This window comes from Vicia villosa, linkage group LG5 (genome assembly GCF_029867415.1).
Source record: "Vicia villosa cultivar HV-30 ecotype Madison, WI linkage group LG5, Vvil1.0, whole genome shotgun sequence".
Lineage (NCBI taxonomy): Eukaryota > Viridiplantae > Streptophyta > Magnoliopsida > Fabales > Fabaceae > Vicia > Vicia villosa.
The window spans coordinates 16,273,045-16,287,176 of NC_081184.1; positions in this window are offsets into that span (position 1 = coordinate 16,273,045).

Below are 14,132 nucleotides of genomic sequence, written 5' to 3' on the forward strand. Positions count from 1 at the left end.
TAAGCTGAGTTGCAATCCCCTTTGGTCATCCAGTCCACTTTAGATCTTTGTTTCAACATACTATCCTCCAAGTTATTAAGATGGATAACTTTTTCAGTGAGTTCTTTGACTTTAGTAATGCATATGACATCCATTTTGTTCTGGATAAGCACAGATTGAGCTTTATCAAGCTCAGTTCTTGCTTCTCTCAATTGAGTGCTCAAATTAGTCACACCTTTGCTAAACTTGGTCAGGGCAGGTTTTAGTGTTTGTAACTTGTTCCAGAGTATGAACATGGCATTTCCAAATATAGGCTCATTCCAGCTCTGGTGGACAGCATCTTGAAAACCTGTTAGCTCAGTAACACAATTGTAGAATTTGAATCTTCTCACTTTGGAATTCTTAGGCCTCTTCTCTTCAAAACTTAACAGGGCATGATCAGAAACATTAGGGGGTAGGCACTTCAGAATCTTGTCAGCATTATTAAGGAACCAGTCAGTGTTACCAAGCATTCTATTTATCCTTGAATAGATAGTCCCTGTGGCATGCTTATTACTCCAAGTGAAATGATCACCACTGCTGCTCATCTCACTTAGGCCAGTTTGATTCAACATCTCATGGAGATCTTTATACTCTGCCTCACAAACAAGTCTGCCTCCCATTCTATCTTGTGCATTCATAACATTGTTAAAATCACCAAAGATGCACCAAGGTCCCTGAATGGTGGCATGAATCTTCTCAATGATTTTCCACAACACCTTCCTATGAGCCAACAGATTATGAGCATAGACTGCAGTTAAAAGCACCCTGGTAGTCAAGAACTTTACAATGAATAGCTTGGTCAGAACTATTGACAATCTGGATATCATATTTGGCTTCATTCCATGAGATCCACAATCTCCCATTAGCATGCTTATTGTAGTTATCAATATAGCAGTTATGAAGCTTAATTTTCTCTCTTATAGGCTTGGCTTTATTCTCTTTAACACGAGTTTCTATGTAGATCATAATATTAGGATGAATACTACGGAGACGGGAGCTAATCTCACGTATCTTACCTGAATTATTAAGCCCCCTAACGTTCCATGATGCTAACATGGGTCACCATCTGAAGGCACTAGTGAATCCTTCGTAATACCTAGTGCTTCAAAACCATTAAGACAATTTACCACACTAGAGGGACCAGCAAATAGGATTTTCTTACCTCTATCCTGATTGGATGTCACCTTGGTCCAATTTTCACCCTCAGCCTCCTTGGTCTCCTCAGAATGTTGCACAATTGAGATTTTTGGTGTAGCTACATCCTCTCAAGCTTGGTTATCCTCTTTCTCCTGAACTTCCACCCTTGACTCCTTAGGCTTAGGTTTCCATTTCCTCTCAATCTTCTTGACTGGCTCCTTGCATTGATGCCCCAATTTCTTGCATTTGTCGCAGAACATTGGTCTCCATTCGTATTCCACAAATTGTGTGAATTTTCTGCCTGCATTATCCTTAATTGCAATTTCTTTAACCATCTCCTTTGTGTTTGGGTTATTAGATAACACATCATTTCAACATTATCATTATTATTATTATGCTAGCAATAATTATATTACTATTATTTTTATTATTATATAAATAAAGAAGAAAAAAAAATGAAATGGATAATTGAAGTAAATAATGTTATTTACAATAACAAAGTGAAAAAAAAAGTTAAAATCATAAGAAAAGAAAGTTATGGTGTCTTATCGCCTAGAAAGGATCAATTATCTTTGGTTTACATATACCTTTAATAAGCATTCAATTTTACAAAACAATAAAGATAGACAAACATTTTTCATAATGTCGGAAAACTACGAATATTGAAGATGTTTCTTTGGTGTAGAATAACTTTATTTCTATCTTTACACGAATGTTGAACGTGTAAAAACCCTCTAATTACATTTAAAATACATATTAATATCAAGTTTTAGACACCCTAATCTTTCCTCAAACATGGATGGGTGACATGTGATAAATTATTTTGATAAAATTTTTTAGACACCTTTGATGTAGAATAACTTTATTTCTATATTTATAATTTTGCAAAACACCTAAGCGATCAATATTTCAAGTTTTAGAATATTTTGAATGTCTGTTCACTTATCACTGTTATTATTCTATCATAGTGGCCTGATTTTCTAAATTAGTTTTCAGTACTAAAATTATTATATATAGTATTTCTTTTTTATTAAAAATTTAAATAAAATGCCAAAAACATAAATTTCCAATACTAAATATTAGTTTTCATACAATGGAAGAATAATGATGAAATATTATTTATTGTACGTGTAAAAACCCTCTAATTACACTTGAAGTACATATCATATTTTAGACACCTTAATCTTTCCTCAAACATGGATGAGTCAAATGTGATAAATTATTTATTCTTGCAAGCTTCCAAGCATGAATTCACGATGACGTTAACACCCATGATATCTGCAAGGATCAATTATTGAAAGAAACATCATTAATTATCACAATAATAAATAAGATTAGTTTGACAATACACTATAATATAAAATATAAAAGATATAATAAAAAAATATAAAAGTTAAAATTAGTTACCAGTATTTGCTTTCATAGTGTTTGAAATAGAGCACTTAGTGGCACAATCATGAGCAATTTTTGATGATACCTTATGACATTTCAACAAAGTACACGCAGCAATACAACCTGTATATAAGGGGATCTTCCTTATGAAGCGTTTACATTTAAAAGCACATTTCGCCATACAAATTCCCTTACGAATTGGATTTTTCGAAGGTGATGGAGTTGGAGAAGAATTGTCAGCTTGTGCCACAACTAATAATAACATAAAAATAATTGACATAATTTTTTTCATCTCAATCTTTGCCATATCTATTCTCTTTGTAAAATTTTGTTTTTCTTTGATAATATAAGTTTATTTTGTTTTGATAATCAAAAGGAGTGGAAAACATCTCAATTTATAAGCAGAGAAATAAATGCTTTAAAAATAACATGAAGTGAGACTAACCAAAAGTAAGTCCATGTCACACAACACATGTCATCTATTAAAATAATTTACTCATCAATATTTTTTAACCGAAAAAGGAAGAAAAGAGATCAAAACTATCTAAAAATAAAATGAGGCATGAATTTCACTAATGAACTATAATATGAAGAAAAAAAACTATAATGTACATGTTTAATACACATAGATATTAAAGAAAAAATCAATGATTCTATTAAAAAAACAAATTAAAACTTTGGTAAAAATATGACTAAATAAACATTTTAGTATAATGTCAGATGGAAGATTCAAGTGAAAACTCTGATTATTATGAGAAATGAAAATAATTAATCATAACTATTAATAATTAATCATAACTATTAATAATTAATCATAACAATTAATTTTCTATCTATTAAACTTAATGAATTATATTAATTTATCTTTATATAGTCCTATTTCACTATAAATTTTGTAGTCTATGCCTAAATTTAGTTCACATTGTATTTTTAGAAAAATTACTTTATTGCATTTTAAATATTATGATAACCAATTAAATAATTTTAAATATTTTTTTTGGATATAAATTAGATTTGTCTACGTGCAAATGCCGAAACTAATCCCTCGAGCCTTGTAAGACCATGTTAGACAACAATCCCTCCTTAAAAGATTTAGCACTGCTGAATCCTCTGGATTCGAATCCATGACCTCTAGTTAAGTTGAAGGAGATCCCTCGAACATTTGTAGGACTTAAATATTTTATATTTGTTTAACATAAAATATTATTTATAGTTCTTGTATAAAAAATAGCAATTAAGTTAAAACTTATATAAATAGTTTTTGGATTAATAAATAACTTTATTAATGGTATTAAATAATATATTGTTGCTCTTCTGATTGAAGGACAATGAAAATTTAAACATATAATAAAAACCAAAGGTAAACTTATTTTATCATAGAAAATTTATAAAATATTTTATTCTATTATCATAATTCTTAACATGCAACAAATATTTTTATATCAAGCTACTACTATAGATTAATTATTATATACAATACTTTTATCAATGACTTTTTTATTTTGTAAACATATTATTCTTATTTATTATTATTGTATAAAAACAATTAACATTTTATTTAAAAAAGTATTAATATAGCCCTATATTAATTCTAAAAAAATATTTGCTAACTATTATAGATAATTGTATTCCAAAAGTAAAAATAACATCTTAATATTAATAAAAAACCGTAATATAATTATATAATATTCAAAAAATAAATATAACTATTTAATTATCAAAACTCATAATATAACTATATATTATAAGTATTGTATATAAATAATTTTAACTAATAGGTAGTTTTATTCATTTATTAATTTTTCTTTATTGAATACAACAATAATAAATATGTTTGTAGAAACTATTTTTTAATTAATGTATATCTGTATATATAGGTTTTAATTAATGTATTAGTAGCTCTTTTTTTTTTTAAATAAAAAATATATAATTTTTTAACATAGTTTTATAATATGCAACAAATATATTTATTCTAAAAATATAATGTGAATCAATGAGGATTATAGAAACATAATTTATTATATGTCATTGATTTCCTTAAATAAAAATTAATTGTTATAATTAATTGTTCTCATATTTTTCAATAAGGAAGTGTTCTCACTTTAGTCTAACCTTAATATAGATGAAAAAACTCTAGTAATAACATTTGGTTATTGTGAAGGAAAAAAAAACAATAAATACTTATCATTAAATTTTGATTCAATAAAATTAGTGGAATATAAATGTACTTTCTAATTGTAATTTATATAATTTATCACAAGAACTCAATTCACATTATATTTTTAGAAACAAAGTATTTAATAACTTTTTAATATGATGATGTATAAATATTTCCATCTATGAATTTTTTTATTTAATACTTATTAAACAATTTTTTTTTGTTATATCCAAAAATTAAAATTATATATTAAATAAAGTATTTAGTATAATCATATATTAATTAAAATATTAAATAAACTTAAAATATGCATATATAGTTTTGACATAAAAACAATTAATAAAATGAAATATTTCTCAGAAACATTTATTTTCATTATTTTTTAATAAAAAAAGTTCAAATAATTATAAATTAATTAAAATAAATGAAATTAAATATATAATTGTTAGTGTTTACTTAATTATAACTGTATAATCATTTTAATTTCAATTTATTGGATACAACCCGTATATTTATAAATATGATTATATTAATTGTTATAAGGTGAATTCTTATCTACCCAACTCAAAAAGTTGGGTAAGGTTACCTCATTGGTAAAATGCTCCAAGTAAGTTATTATAACTTACTCCACATCTTGACCATTAATTATTTTCAATCTAATGGTTAAGAATAATAAGTAATAATTTTCTCTCTCCACATTTAATTACTTATTATTTTCAACCATTAGATTGAAAAGAATAAATGGTCAAGATAAGAAGTAAGTAATAATAACTTACTCTTGGAGTAAATATAACCCTTATATATATATATATATATATATATATATATATATATATATATATATATATATATATATATATATATATATATATATATATATATATATATATATATGGGGACTACTCAAGTGAGAACATTTGGTTATTATGAGAAATGAGAACAATGAATCACGACCATTAAATTTTGATTTTGTTGATTTTAATGGACTGGATTGGTTTCTATTTCTATTTTGATTTAAAATAAATATTAAGGATCATAGAAAAAGAAACCAATCCAATCCATTAAAATCAACAAAATCAAAATTTAATGGTCGTGATTCATTGTTCTCATTTCTCATAATAACCAAGTGTTCTCACTTGAGTCGTCCCCTATATATATATATATATATATATATATATATATATATATATATATATATATATATATATATATATATATATATATATATATATATATATATATATATATATATATATATATATATATATATATATATATATAGGGAATATATCTAGTAGGAGGGTTTTTAAATAAGAGATAAGAGGATTCAATATTAACCATTAGATTAATCAAGAGAGAGAAATAATTATTATATTAATCTTTTAATAATTAATTTAATTTCTCTCTCTTGATTAATCCAATGGTTTGGATTGAATCCTCTTATCTCTTATTTAATAATTCCTCCTACTTGATACATCCCCTATATATATATATATATATATATATATATATATATATATATATATATATATATATATATATATATATATATATATATATATATATATATATATATATATATATATATATATATATATATATATATATATATATATATATATATATATATATATATATATATATATATAAATGAATTTTTTAATTAATACATGAATATTTTATTTTTTATTACTTCAATAATATATATTTACTAAAAGAATTCTTAATTTTAAATAAGAAGTTAATTTGTAAAATTATTTTTATTATTTATAGGTTAGATATTTAAATTAATAGTTAATAGTTAATATTTAATATATATTACCATTTTATTCAAAAATTAAAATAATTAACTATATTATTATTTTCAAAATGTATCAATTATTTTATTTCTTGAAATGTAATGTGAATTGAGTTTTGATAATGACTATATAATTTTCAACTAAAAGGACTATAGAAAGACATTCAAATCTTCTCCATTAGTTTTATTGCATAAAAAATTAATGATTCTGATTGATCTCATTTTTCACAATAACTAAGTGCTTAAAGTTGAGTGGTCTCCACATATGAAATGACTATAATGAGAATACTGAAAAAATAATTACAGACGCCAGTTTCTAATTAATCAAAATCAATGGATCAAATTAACTTTTCATTACATAGTTATTATACACATAAGGGTTAATGAACTTTTCGTCCCTTTAAATATTTCAAATTTCATTTTTAGTCTCTCCAGAAATCGTCCCTTCAAAATTTTTCAAATTTCGTGCAAATTTGACATTAGGAACCAATAGTTTAGACGAAAAATTTGGAAGGGACGATTTCTTAAAGGAAAAATTTGGAGGGACTAAAAACGAAATCTGGAATATTTAGAGGGACCAAAAAGTTCATTAACCCTACACATAATTAATGCGAATCTAGATTTTATTTATGTGTTTTATGCAATTTGTGGTATTGTGCAATGTTTCGAGTGAAGCGCAAGCAAAAGAAGAAAAACAGTGTTCATACTTTGCTTTTCCATAATGTCGTCTCAATTTCATTTGCGAAAATTGTAAGTTTGCCAAACATAAACAGGAGATTAAAGTTTTCAGCCTCCTAGGGCTTGCACGTATATTATTATTATTATTATTATTATTATTATTATTATTATTATTATTATTATTATTATGCTAACAATTATTATTATTATTATTTTTTTTTGGAGTAAAATATATAGTTTTATTACCAAAACAGTCAAATACAAAGCCGATCAAAAGATCCAGGCATCTACAAAAATCAAACCAAACAAAAAGACTAGGTGTTTAGCTAATCTCAAACGATCCTAATTGAACATGATTATTCACACATTTAATGGATTGCGCCCGCAAAACCACTGTAGCCTTGATTTGGTGGACAAGATCCGGACTCGGTGATATTTGCTCAAAACAAAGAGCATTCCTTGTTTGCCACAGATGGTATATAGTTTCAGTAGCAGCCATGCGCAACAAAATTCTTTTCCATCCCTTCTTTTTTGCTTCCATACTAAGCCATATACTTTCCTGATTCCAGCCCCCAGGATTCTTTTGATATCCTAGCCAGTTCAGAATGCAACACCATATCTGGGCCGTGTACCTACACTGAAAAAACAAGTGTGTCATATTCTCCTGCTCTCCACAGAAACTACAAACACCATCAGTGGTGACATTGATTTTTGCTAATCTATCCTTGGTAGGGAGTCGTCCCCAAAAAGCCAGCCAAGTGATGAAACATGCTCGAGGCCGGGCATAGTTCTTGTAAAACATTTCTTTCCAACTCATATTAGTGTTACTACCATGAATCTCAGCATACATAGCATTGGTTTTGAATATTTTCCCCTGTATACTCTTTGCCTAGTAGTCACTAGCTATAGCAATCTCTCTAAGCTTGATAATACTCTTGATCATCCAAGAGTGATTATTATTATTATTATTATTATCATTACTATTACTATTATGCTAACAATAATTATTATTACTATTATTTTTATTATTATTATTATTATTACTATTATGCTAAAAATAATAATAATAATAATTATTATTATTATTATTATTATTACTAATATGCTAACAATAATTATAATTATTATTACTTTTATTATTATATTAATAAAAAAGAAAAAAAGAAAAAAATGGATAATGGAAGTAAATTGAAGTAAATAATGTTATTTACAATAACAAAGTGAAAAAAAAAAAGTTAAAATCATAAGAAAAGAAAGTTATGGTGTCTTATTGCCGGGGAAGGATCAACTATCTTTGATTTACATATACATTTAATAAGCATTCAATTTTACAAAACAATAAAGATAAACAAACATTTTCCATAATGTTTGGAAAACTACGAATATTGAAGATGTTCATTTGATGTAGAATAACTTTATTTCTATCTTTACAAGAATGTTGTACGTGCAAAAAAAACCTCTAATTATACTTGAAGTACATATCAATATCAAGTTTTAGCCACCTTAATCTTTCCTCAAACATGGATGGGTGACATGTGATGAATTATTTTGATAAAATTTTTTAGACACCTTTGCTGTAGAATAACTTTATTTCTATCTTTATAATTTGCAAAACACCGAAATGATCAATATTTCAAGTTTTAAAATATTTTGAATGTCTGTGGAGACTGTTCCACTTATCACTTTTATTATTCTATCATAGTGGCCCGATTTTCCAAATTAGTTTCCAGTACAAAAATTATTATATATAGTATTTCTTTTTTATTAAAAATTTAAATAAAATACCAAAAACATAAATTTCCAATACTAAATATTAGTTTCCATACATGGAAGAATAATGTAGAAATATTATTTATTGTACGTGTAAAAACCCTCTAATTACACTTGAAGTACCTATCAAGTTTTAAACACTTTAGTCGTTCCTCAAACATGGATGGGTCAAATGTGATAAATTATTTATTCTCGCAAGCTTCCAAGCATGAATTCACAATGACGTTAACACCCAAAATATCTGCAAGGATCAATAATTAAAAGAAACATCATTAATTATGGCAATAATAAATAAGATTAGTTTGATAATACAATATAATATAAAATATAAAATATAAAATATATAATAACAAAATAATATAAAAGTTAAAATTAGTTACCAGTATTAGCTTTCATAGTGTTTGAAATAGAGCACTTAGTGGCACAATCATGAGCAATTTTTGATGATACCTTGTGACATTTCAACAAAGTACACGCAGCAATACAACCTGTATATAAGGGGATCATCCGTATGAAGCGTTTACATTTAAAAGCACACTTCGCCATACAAATTCCCTTACGAATTGGATTTTTCGAAGGTGATGGAGTTGGAGAAGAATTGTCAGCTTGTGCCACAACTAATAATAACATAAAAAAGACTGACATAATTTTTTTCATCTCAATCTTTGCCATATCTCTTCTCTATGTAAAATTTTGTTTTTCTTTGATGATATATGTTTATTTTGTTATGATAATCAAAAGCAGCGGAAAACATCTCAATTTATAAGCAAAGAAATAAATGCTTTAAAAATAACATGAATCGAGACTAACCAAAAATAAGTCCATATCACACAACACATGTCATCTATATTAAAATAATTTATTCATCAATATTTTTTAACCGAAAAAGGAAGAAAAGAGATCAAAACTAACTAAAAATAAAATGAGGCACGAATTTCACTAATGAATCATAATATGGAGAAAAAAAACTATAATTTGGGCAAGGTTTTATTATAACATATATTTCTTCTATTATGTACATGTTTAATACACATAGATATATTAAAGAAAAAATCAATGATTCTATTAAAAAAGCAAATTAAAACTTTGGAAAAAATATGACTAAATAAACATTTTAGTATAATGTCAGAGGGAGATTCAAGTGAAAACTCTGATTATTATGAGAAATGAAAATAATTAATCATAACCCTTAATAATTAATCATAACAATTAATTTTTTATCTATTAAACTTAATGAATTATATTAATTTATCTTTACATAGACATATTTCACTATAAATTTTGTAGTCTATGCCTAAATTTAATTCACATTGTATTTTTAGAAAAATTACTTTGTTGCATTTTAAATATTATCATAACCAATTAAATATTTTTTTAGATTTAAATTGGATTTCTCTACGTGCAACTGCTGAGACTAGTCCCTCGAGCTTTGTAAGACTATGTTAGACGACAATCTCTCCTTAAAAGATTTAGCACTACTGAATACTTAGGACTGGATTCGAATCCATAACCTCTAGTTAAGCTGAAGGAGATCCCTCGAGCATTTGTAGAACTAAAATAATTTATATTTGTTTAACATAAAATATTTTTTATTGATAGTGTTTTTTTTGTTTTTTAATTAATAACAATTATTTATAGTTATTGTATAAAAATAGCAATTAAGTTAAAACTTATATATATAGTTTTTAGATTATTAAATAACTTTATTAATTGTTTTAAATAATATATTGTTGCCCTTTTTATTGGAGGACAATGAAAATTTTAACATAGACTAATAAAAACCAAAGGTAAACTTTTTTTATGATAGAAAATTTATAAAAAAATTTATTCTATTATCATAATTCTTAAGATGCAACAAATATTTTTATATCAAACTACTACTATAGATTAATTATTATATACAATAGTTTTATCAATGGCGTTTTTTATTTTGTAAATATATTATTGCTATTTATTATTGTTGTATAAAAACAATTAACACTTTATTAAAAAATATTAATATAGCCCTTTATTAATTCTAAAAAATATTTGCTAACTACTATAGATAATTGTATTCCAAAAATAAAAATAACATCTTTATATTAATAAAAAACCGTAATATAATTATATAATATTCAAAAAATGAATATAACTATTTAAAAATCAAAACTCGTAATATAACTATATATTATAATTATTGTATATAAATAATTTTCACTACTAATAGGTAGTTATATTCATTTATTAATTTTTCTTTATTGAATACAACAATAATATATATGTTTGTAGAAACTATTTTTTAGATTAATGTATAACTATATTGATAGGTTTTAATTAATATATTATTAGCTCTTTTTTTAAAAAATAAAAAATATATAATATTTTACCATAATTTTTATAATATGCAACAAATATATTTATTATAAAAATATAATGTGAATCAATGAGAATTATAGAAACATAATTTATTCTACCTCATTGATTTCAATAAATAAAAAATTAATTGTTATGATTAATTGTTCTCTTCTCTTTTTTTTTTCCAATAAAGAAATGTTCTCACTTTAGTCTAACCTTAATATAGATGAAGAAACTCTAGTAATAACATTTGGTATTGTGAAAAATAAGAACAATAAATACTTATCATTAAATTTTGATTCAATAAAATTAATGGACTATAATGTGCTTTTTAATTGTAATTTATATAAGTTATCACAAAAACTCTCTTGTCAAAAAAAAAAGTTATCACAAAAACTCAATTCACATTATATTTTTAGAAACAAATTATTTAATAACTTTTTAATATGATGTATAAATATTTCCATTCATGAATTTTTTATTTAATACTTAATAAACAATATATTTTGTTATGAGAAAAAAGATAATACATTGACTGTGTAAAATATTTTACATTGTAAACCAATCACCAACTTGTATCAAATAATATTTGAATTTTGATTGGTTGTATGTTTAATATTGATTTACACTAACAGCGCACTACCATTGCACTCTTTTGTTATATCCAAAATTTAAAATTATATATTAAATAATGTATTTAGTATAATTATATTTTAATTAAAATATTAAATAAATTTAAAATATGCATATATAGTTTTGACATAAAAAACTAATAAAATAAAACATTTATGATTATTAATTCTTTTTATAAAAAATTCAAATAATTATAAATTAATTAAAAATGTTAGAATATAATTATATTAATTCCTTCCGTTTTTAAAATCTTAGAATATAACTAGCATTTTATTCAAAAATTAAAATAACTAACTATATTATTATTTTCAAAATGTATCAACTGTTTTATCTTAAAATATAATGTGAAATGAGTTTTGGTGATCACTATAACTTTCAACTAAAAAGGAATATAGAAAGAGATTTAAATTTAATCCACTAATTTTATTGCATAAAAAATGAATGATCAGGATTGATCTTATTTATCAATAATGAAGTGCTTAAACTTGAGTGGTCCCCATATATGGAATGACTCTAGTGAAAATACTTTGTTATTTTAAAAAATAAGAACAAATAATTACAAACGACAGTTTCTAATTACTAGTTAGGAAAATTAGTGCTTCGTGGCTCACAAGGTGGCTCAAACGTCCTTATGTGCCTAAGTGATTTCTCTCATCAATATTCAAGCTCAAGTGTGATTCAATTTAAGATAAACAACTTTCAAATTCATCTGGTACACAATTAGAGTTTTTTTGACCTAATTCTCTGGGAAGTTGACTTTTGGTCAAAGCATGGTTCCATGGTTTAAACCATGATTCAAGGATCTCAAATGCCTCATTATAATCCACCCATAACATTCATTTGGCTAGAAGAACTTAATTCAATTGATACTTAGAAGAATGCAATTCATCTGGAAAAAGTCAACTATATCAAGATCACCTTTAACTTTTGAGAAATTTGATCAACCATGGACTTTTGAAGATCAAAATTATGAACGTGTGATTATTGAAGTCATTTGATCAAGAAAAATTATTAAAATCAATCAAGTAATCAAAAGTCAAAGACTAGGGTTTTGACTTTTTCATGAAGAAATGCAAGTTTTATGCCTAACTTTGAAAGTTGTAGATGATGTTTAGGGCTTTCTAAAAAGTACAAGAACTCCTTCATAGAATTTATGAGCTAAGGGTTTCGAAGAGATGAAGATGTTGTCTCAAGCTTGCATTATAGGTCATTTTCTTTGAAAACCTTATGGCCAAATCTCAAAATATTGCCAAGAATCTCACTTTGCAGACTCATTAGCTTGGAAATCTCTCCATAATCAAGAGATTACACAAACTTTTGGGCTATTATCCAAGTGATTCAAACATTATCCAAGTTGACATACCATTTAGGGAAGAAAGACATCATTGTCATTTTGGAAAAGCAAACTTTTTGCACAAAGTCCACTCCTTGAGCCTCTAACTTGTTCCCTCTGCACACACTTAACCTATAAACTCAGAAGCAACATGTTTAAAGTGCTCAACCACTTTAGATACCTTTTTACTATGCATTGGAACTAAGATCTTCACGTTCCTTCACAACTAAACAACCAAGCAAAAATCTTCAATCCCATCAGTTCCAAACCCTAATCCTCTCCTATAACTAGAAATTAATTTCACATTGCAAATCACACTTTGAGCTCCCTTAATAACCTATGAAACACACTAACTCAGAATTGCATTTTCACTTTCCATTTTGAAATTCAAAGTCCATTTCTTCGAAATTCAAAACCTTTACAATTTCTTTGTAAACCAACCATCCAAACAGTTTCTAAACATCATTTATAAGTTGTTCATCACCCACATCTATCCCAAAAGCACCTCTAACTCATAATCACTCTCAAACCCACCATTGTTGCACTTTTAAGCTTCAAACACCAAACCTGCAATTGGCTCGTGCGTTTTCCATTTTATCATTTCACAAAGTTTCCATACCTTAAATATAACTCATCCATATTCATGTTACACAATTGTAACACCATCATCATCATCCTCCAAACTCAAAAACCAAGCTCTGCACATTGAGGTGGTTCGAGTGACTCATTGAGTTTCAAAGCAAAGTAAGAGTTGGAATAGATTCAAGAAGGTCCCAGGAAGCTTTCCATATCATCACACCACTTCTGGAGGTGCTTGAATCCATTTTTCGATTCCACTTCAGAGGTAAGCTTTCAAAACTTGAACTCCTTTATTCTTG